Source organism: Galeopterus variegatus, unplaced genomic scaffold (assembly GCF_000696425.1).
Source record: "Galeopterus variegatus unplaced genomic scaffold, G_variegatus-3.0.2 Scaffold338, whole genome shotgun sequence".
NCBI classification, from domain to species: domain Eukaryota; kingdom Metazoa; phylum Chordata; class Mammalia; order Dermoptera; family Cynocephalidae; genus Galeopterus; species Galeopterus variegatus.
Window position 1 is genome coordinate 507159 of NW_007726449.1, and position 7928 is coordinate 515086.

Genomic DNA, 7928 nt, shown 5'->3' on the forward strand with positions numbered 1-7928 from the left:
GATCAGTGTGAGTTTATCTCCCCGGCACTTCCCATAATAGGCCACTCAGCCTATTTGCCTTGTTTGTTAAGACCATTTGCTTGACCCCTGTCCTAGAAGAGAAACCACCTTCATTTGCCACCTCCCCCTCTCTACGCTAAAGCTTAGTCATTGTCAAGATAGAGGGAGCCTCCTAGACTTTTCTTGTCTGGCTATTCCATGTAGCTCTCCCAGAAGGCAACACAGCTGGAGGTCCACCAAGCAGAGGTCAAGTGCAGAAAAGAACTTCTGACACTAGTAATCCATGGGTTCATTCCATACATACTGAATGCCCATGCTTTGCCAGGGGTGTTTGCAAGAGACTACAAGAGTTCTGAAAGGTCCCCATATCAGCTAACTATAGATAAGGACAATCATGCAGGGGACCTAGAGGTAACCATTAAAGTGTCCCTGCAGATCAAATCTCTGTTGACATTTGAAAGAGGAAAAGAGCGTATCCGTGTTTTGACCCAGCTGGAATACATCACAACATCTAGATTATAGCAGAAAGCTTGACAAAGATTTAGGTGCCTGCCTGAGCCTGCTGCCCCTGCAGTTCTAAAACCAAACGGGAGACTTTGAGTGAGACAGTCTCCTCCCAGAGATGAACCTCATGCAGGCATAAGACAAGGTGAAAAAGTGGGAAAGCCGGGGGGGTCCATTCAATCTTAGAACACTCAGGTTGTTTCTGCACTAGGCAAAAAGACTTCGTGTGCTGTGTGTACAGGCACTCAGGAATGCAAACATGTACACACATTTTGTAGCAGTAGTGACCTTACAGGGAAAAAATCTGTGGCGCCTTAGAACTCCAAACAAATGTTACCTGGTAATGGGAATTTTTCCTTTGGCCAACAGAATATTTTCTGAGTTGGTTGAAGTTTATAGATTTTAATATGCAAAGAAAAAAAACATATCAAAGACACCTCATTTGTTAAAGTGCAATGAGTAGAATTTCATTGAATTGTGAGTGAAAGTGGGTTTTTGGCAGGACATTTGTGCCCTGTGGTCTGCTCTGAGTCAGCCTACATGCTCTAGGTAAGTCAGCCCCATCCCAAAGGAGCCCTCAGCCCTCCCCTGGGGAACCTGGAAATACCAGACTCTGGCCCATGCTGACACATGACCTGCCCAAAGTCCCACTGGTAGAATTGTTGTCTGTCCTGAGCAGATGGGGCCAAGAACACACTCTGCTGAGATTTGCAGCCTAAGAGCCACCCTCCCCTCACCCATCTCCAGATGCAGTGCTTAGCCTTGAAAGGTGGATGCTGGAAACTTTCATCCTTACTCTGCCCTTTTCCCCATGGAGTCGAGGGGTGGAAATAAATGGTGGTAAAGCTTGTTTTATTGAACTTATACCTGAGGAGCTGGTGCTGTGGATTGATGTCCCCCCAAAACTTAGTCCCCACTGTGACAGTGTAAAGACAGTGGGAAATCCTGTTATGGTAATTGAAAGGTGGGACCTTGAAGAGGTGATTGGACTGTAGGACCGTGCTCTAGTGAATGGATTAATAATGGTGGTCATGGGCGTGGTTCTAAGGGTGTTAAAAAGAGAGCATGTGAGAGTCTCTCTCTTTCTCTCTTCTGCTATTTTCTGCCATGTGAGACCCTGCATTGCTGTAAAGCCACCACCAAAGAAGACCCTCACCAAATGTGTTCCCTGGACTTTGGACTTCCCAGCCTCCAAAACTGTAAGCAATAAATTTCATTTTCTTTATAAATCACCCAGTTTCAGGTATTTATGTTATAAGCAACACAAATGGACAGCTGGGTTCTCTGAGTAAGGCCCATTCAGAAAACAAGTTTGGGAACTAAGAAACCAACACCTGTACCCGTTGGCAGCTGACAAGAAATGCTGCATGAAGACCTTTCCCTAAACTAAAAATGGAATGTCCCTAGCAGCAGACTTTCTACTCTTTCCTCAGTATTTCATTGTTGGTGTCTGTTTCCTTCTATAAGTAGCCATTTTCATCCTTTTGATTTTGCATAATTGCCTACTACTTAAAACCCTTCTTATTTCAGTAGGTACCTGGTCATTCATATTCAGTATTATTTGAACAATTTGGTAAAACAAAACAAATAAAATGCATCATAGGGAAGGAAAAGATGGGCATTTGCTTGGAGAAACAATGAAAATAACAACCACTGCAATCACCAACCATCCACACTATACACAACTCCAGGTCTAAACCCAGGACTTGAGGAGGAGATGACAGGCCCTCGGAAGTTCCCAGCTTTCCTTCTACTCTCAGCCTGTTAAAAACCTCAAGCATGACTTATGACCTTTGTAAATGTGCCAGGGCAAGGTCTAACAGAATTTCCTCTAGCTGTGTTAAATCCTGTTCTAAGACTCATACTAAATTAATATCCAAGCCACAACCCAGAACAAGGAAGCACAACCTCAATAACTGTTCCAGATGAGACGTTGGAAGGCCAAGCTGGGTGTAATTGCCAGCTTGAACATGAACTACCTACGTAATTCTGTAGCAACATGTCCAACAGAGATGGCAAAGGAAGCAGCCATAGCTTCATCTCCAGGTCCTCCCCAAGGAAGGAGCTACTGCCTGAAGTGCTAAGAGCAGCTGGAAAGTCAGGGATTGTTAGCAATATTCATGGGACAGGCAACAGAAGGCAGTAATGAGGGGACAGTTGGAAGCCGGCTGGCTGTCAGGGGCCACATGGAGGAAGAAATCTGCTGGCCTTAGGACAGAAGACTTTTTCCTTTGGACTAAGCTTTACAGACCCTTCCTTTGGAGGGCAGAAGATTGCTCAAATAAACCAAGAAACCAACTTTATGATGAACTAGGTGAGAAAGGAACGAGGTGAAATCAAATCTGTTATGCTTCCTAAAATTTTGGAAAACTTCCAGGGACCAATTCTAAAGGAAGTAAAAAGTGAGCATCAAATATTAATGGAAAAATCACTATGGGGGATATGGAAAAAAGGAAGTTGACTGGAAGGAGAAATGGAACCATTGTTTAGTTAGTGCTTCATTGTGGCTTGGATATTTATTATGAGCCATAAAAATGGATTCTAAGTAGACAAGATTCTGTTGACCAGGCATTGGCTTGTTGCCCCATAGCCAAATGGGGGACACAAGGTTTTTACATCAATTATTGAGAGTTTGTGCTCCCACCCAACATCATCACCTAACAATGATTATCCCGCATGGATTTTGTTAATCAAAATCTTGGACGCTTACTGTTTTTTTATGTGCTTATGTAAACTAAGTCTAGGGTCACAGAGTTCATCTAGAGACATAAGGATGAGGGCATTTGGGAGGTAGGGGAGGTGCAGTACTCTGAAAGACTGTCCCTCCCTGCACCCCCACGCCATCTCACTTTCTGCTTAGACAGCAATAATATTTAAAGATAGCTTTGGTGCCTCCTCCCAACCCCACCCCAAAAAGATTTGTAGAATTTAAGATGTGAAAAGTTGAGAACCACTACACTAAACCACACTGTAGCCATATACAGATTGCCAAATGGCTGAGGGACACGTCTATCCTGAAAATGAATGACAGATAGCCAAAAGAGCATCTGACCAGTAATTCTGCCTTTCTCCTACAAATAAGCTGACCCTTCCCAGGTGTTTCTAAATGTAAGGTCTGTGGCATCCTTTCCAAGAACCACAGTGTTGTTGACAGGAAGCACCATGCAGCTGTTTTTAAAAGAAGCATTCATCTTTCTGACAGCTAGTCCATAAGTCACCGGTAGTAGTCAAATTTTGCCAGATTTGGCCTGAGGAAGATCACCTGGGTATGAATAGGCAGAGGAGGAATGTGTTCTTATTCTTACTGGATAAAAGTTATGTATAAATTTCAGACAAGCATTAGGAAAAAAAGAATCCCCCAAGGTGCTGAAATATCTGAATATACATGTTTCCTACTAGATTAATGAGCACTGTAAATATTTACATGCTCTGCTGACACACCTAACTTGCAGAAGGAATATGGAAATGGGGGGAGAAGGAGCTAGACGAACATTAAGTAAAGGGGGATTTATTAGATAATTATGCTGTAATCATTTTAAAAAATCTTTTTTCCTGGAATAAAGGATTCCATCTGTTTTCAGAGAAGCCATTCCGTGGACAAATGAAAGAGGGTTTAGCTCCTTTGCTACATTGGTTCCATTATCACTACTCTTATCCCCACGCTCACCTAGAGTTTGCCAAATTAAGATTTATTTCACAATGGAGGGGAGATCAGGAAATAGTTGGTGTCCCAGGACTTTAAATGAATACAAACCTTTAATCTGGGTTTTAAGAAGTTTTAGTGTTATCAGTAACTTACAACACAGAAATTTAAAAAAGAGAAAAAATTTTCCTCTTTTAATAAAGAAAAATATAAGGTCTCCAAAAATGTTATTAAAATAACATTGCTTTCAATTTCAACACAGAAGTGCTCTAAAACTATTAATAGCTTATTAACAGAAATCATTAGTAAGTGAAAAAAAAAGGAGAAAAATAAAATGGAAAACTTTCAAGGCTAGAATGAGCTCTTCTTATTTTCCATTTAGCATTTGGATAGGAACAATTCTTGGAAATGATCACAAACGCAATAATTACTGGCTTAGCTCTAAATAGATTTGCAGCCATTGCTTTTCATGTTATTTCTGGCATGCGGGCTGTGGCAGTGGCATGCCGTAATGTTGATATAACTGGTTTCTCAGAAAACAAGATTTGCGACAATTTGCTCCATTCTGCTCCAAGGACAATCTGAGGCTTTCAAAGCAGGGCTAAAAATGCACACAAATCTCCCCCTTCACAGCTGCTTCTTGTTTAACATTGTCAAATTTTCTTAATTAAAATTTGAGATTTTATGCTTGGCTTCCCCCCACCTCTGCCCCTTTAAAGCTCAAATAATACTCTGCCTCTTTTAGATATATGGGAGTCTTCAAAAACCCAGACAAAGCCCCTAATTGTTTTATTGGAAGACCTCATTTTAAAGTTTGTGCTTAGTATTACTTTTCTATATTATATTTTATCCAGTCTGAATCCTAACAGGCTCGGTTCAGCTTTGAGGATGAACAGAGTGTATTATTCTCCCCAAATCATAATTACTGATGAAACCTCAGAGGCACTCCCTGAGGTCTCCTCATAAGCCTCCAGTCACACGGCTTTCCATGCCAACTGTATGCCGAGCACTCAACCCAAACCTCTCTCTCAAATTCCAGAGTCACCGCCCTCTCAATATCAAGATGTCTAATAGAGATCGTAAATTCATTATGTCCAAACCTGACTTCGGAGCATTCTCCCCAAATCTGCTCACCTGCCACTTTCTCCATCTCAGCTGATACAACTCCTTCTTTCCAATTGTTTAGGCCCAAACCCAGACACCACACTCTGGTCTGGTCACTGCAACAATCCTGCCTCCCTGCTTCCTTTTGTCCACCTCACCCTGTCCCACATGGCAGCCAGGGCAATCTTTTCAGAACATAAGTCAGCTCATCCTAATCCTTTGCTGAAAACTGCAATGGTGCCTCATTTCAGTCAGGGTAACACGTTCTTGAAATGGCCCCATAACCTTATGAAGGTATTTGATAAACCTACCACTGGGAGACAATTCTCCTTGGGTCTCTTGCTTTTCTGCACATCTCAAAGGAAAAGGCACTGACTAGCTTTGTTCCAGACTATCTTCTCAAAAACGTTTGGATAATGAGCTGCTTTGGAAGATAGTGTCTCCCTTCAGAGCAGAAGGCTGGTCTATTGTCCAGTGTGACAAATATAATGCCTCCCTCCAGAGCAAATGGCAAGAATGTTTGTTTGCAGCCCATTGTAAAAGATTTGGGTTCCCTGAGCTCAGTGTTCCCCAGCCATGAAGCAAACCCTCTGGGGGTGCAGTATCTACCTGGGTCCCACCACACTGCTCCATGGGACTTGGAAGGCAAGGAAAACTGATAGAAGTATGCTGATGTTCACGCTGCTTGTGTCATGAGTAATCAAGTGTTGTTGTCCCTGACTCAGAAGTCTCACATCTTCTGCCAGAATCCACAAAACTGTGCAGGCTAACCCTGTTAGTTCACAAGGAGAGTAAAATCTCAGACCCTACACAGTAAAGTACTTGACACCTCCCTAACTCATCTACTACAGTCCCCCGCACTCCCTTCAGGCCAGCCATGCGATCTTCTCAATGTTCTTTAAACACATTTGGCACGCTCCTTTCTTCATGTCTTGACACTGGCTTTTGTTCTCTGTCTGAAATACTCTTCTCCCAGATATCTACCTAGCTCCAACACCTCGTGCAAGTCTTTGCTCTAATTTCACCTTTTCAATGAGGTAGACTCTAACCATCTTACTTAAAATTGCAACTGACACTCTTTCCTACCGCAACATTGCAGCTCTCTTTACCCAGATCTATTGTTTTTGGGTTTTTTTTGGCCATTGCACATTATTATCTTTTACAGATTATATAGGGGTCAGCAAACATTTTTGCAACTGACACTCTTTCCTACCGCAACATTGCAGCTCTCTTTACCCAGATCTATTGTTTTTTTGTTTTTTTTTTTGGCCATTGCACATTATTATCTTTTACAGATTATATAGGGGTCAGCAAACATTTTCTTCAGGGACCACATGGTAAATATTCTAAGTTTTCAGGCCTTAAGTTCTCTGTTGTGATTACTCAACTTTTGTGATGAGAAAGCAGCTATAGATAACATGTAAATAAACAGGCATGGCTATGTTCTAAGTAACAATATTGATAAAAATAGGCAGGCTGCCTGAGCACCTTAAATTGCCAGCTCCCACATTATACAATATACTTATCACATTTATCATTTAATGTCTTCTCATCCTACAAGAATATAAGCTCCATGAAGGAGGCAATTTTTGTTTTTTTCAGTGGTATTTCCCAAGTGCTTGGAACAGTGTCTGACAGAAAATAGCAGGGACTCAATAAATATTTGCTAAACAGAAGTACAATTGGAGAACATATACTGTGGTTCAATCTTCAAGTAAACTGAACCAGAATTGCATTAAAAACCATAGATGATATCTTGGGAGTAATTTGCATGGTTTATAATGATCCCTTCCTCCTAACTGTCCCACTCACCAGTCCATAGGGGTGAGCTTCCAGCCACCATCTTTGCACCAAATGACCCTGTTCTCCTGGTTACAACTGTCTGAGGGAAGAGTCAGCACCTCTACCAAAGTAGGCCAATAAAAATTCCTTCAATGACTTGGAATCTGGACTGAGAAAGACAGTCATGTGCTAATATGTGAACTTGGAACCATGGATACATGTGGTAGAATTGTACTTATCTGTTCCCTTAAAGCTGAGCATAACCACATGACTTGCTTAGACCAATGAAATATAAATGGAAATGATGCATGTGGAAGTTTTAAAAGCTAGTGTGCTTTTCAACAAATGGTGATGGGACAACTGGATATCCATATACAAAAGAATAAACTTGGACCCCTACCTCACACCATATATAAAAATTAACTCAAAATAAATCAAAGACCTAAATGTAAGAGCTAAACTATAAAACTCTTAGAGAAGAAAACACAGGTGTGAATCTGTATGACCATGGGTTAGGTAATGGTTTCTTAGATATGATACTAAAATCACAAGAAACCAAAAAAAAAACGTAAACTGAACCTCATAAAAATTAAAAACATTTGTGTATCAAAAAAGACTATTCAAAAAATGAAAAGACAGGTCCAGCCCAGTGGCGCACTGCTACAGTGCGCCGCTTGGGCGCGCGGCAGCGCTCCCGCTGAGGGTTCGGATCCCACATACAGACCGGTTCCCGCTCACTGGCTGAGCGAGGTGCGGACGCAGCACCGAGGGTTGCGATCCCGTTTCCGGTCCCGGTCCAGTACGGGCGCGACACTGAGGGTTACGATCCATTGCCAGACATGAAAAAAGACAAAAAGGAAAAAAAAAATGAAAAGACAACTCACAGGACAAAATA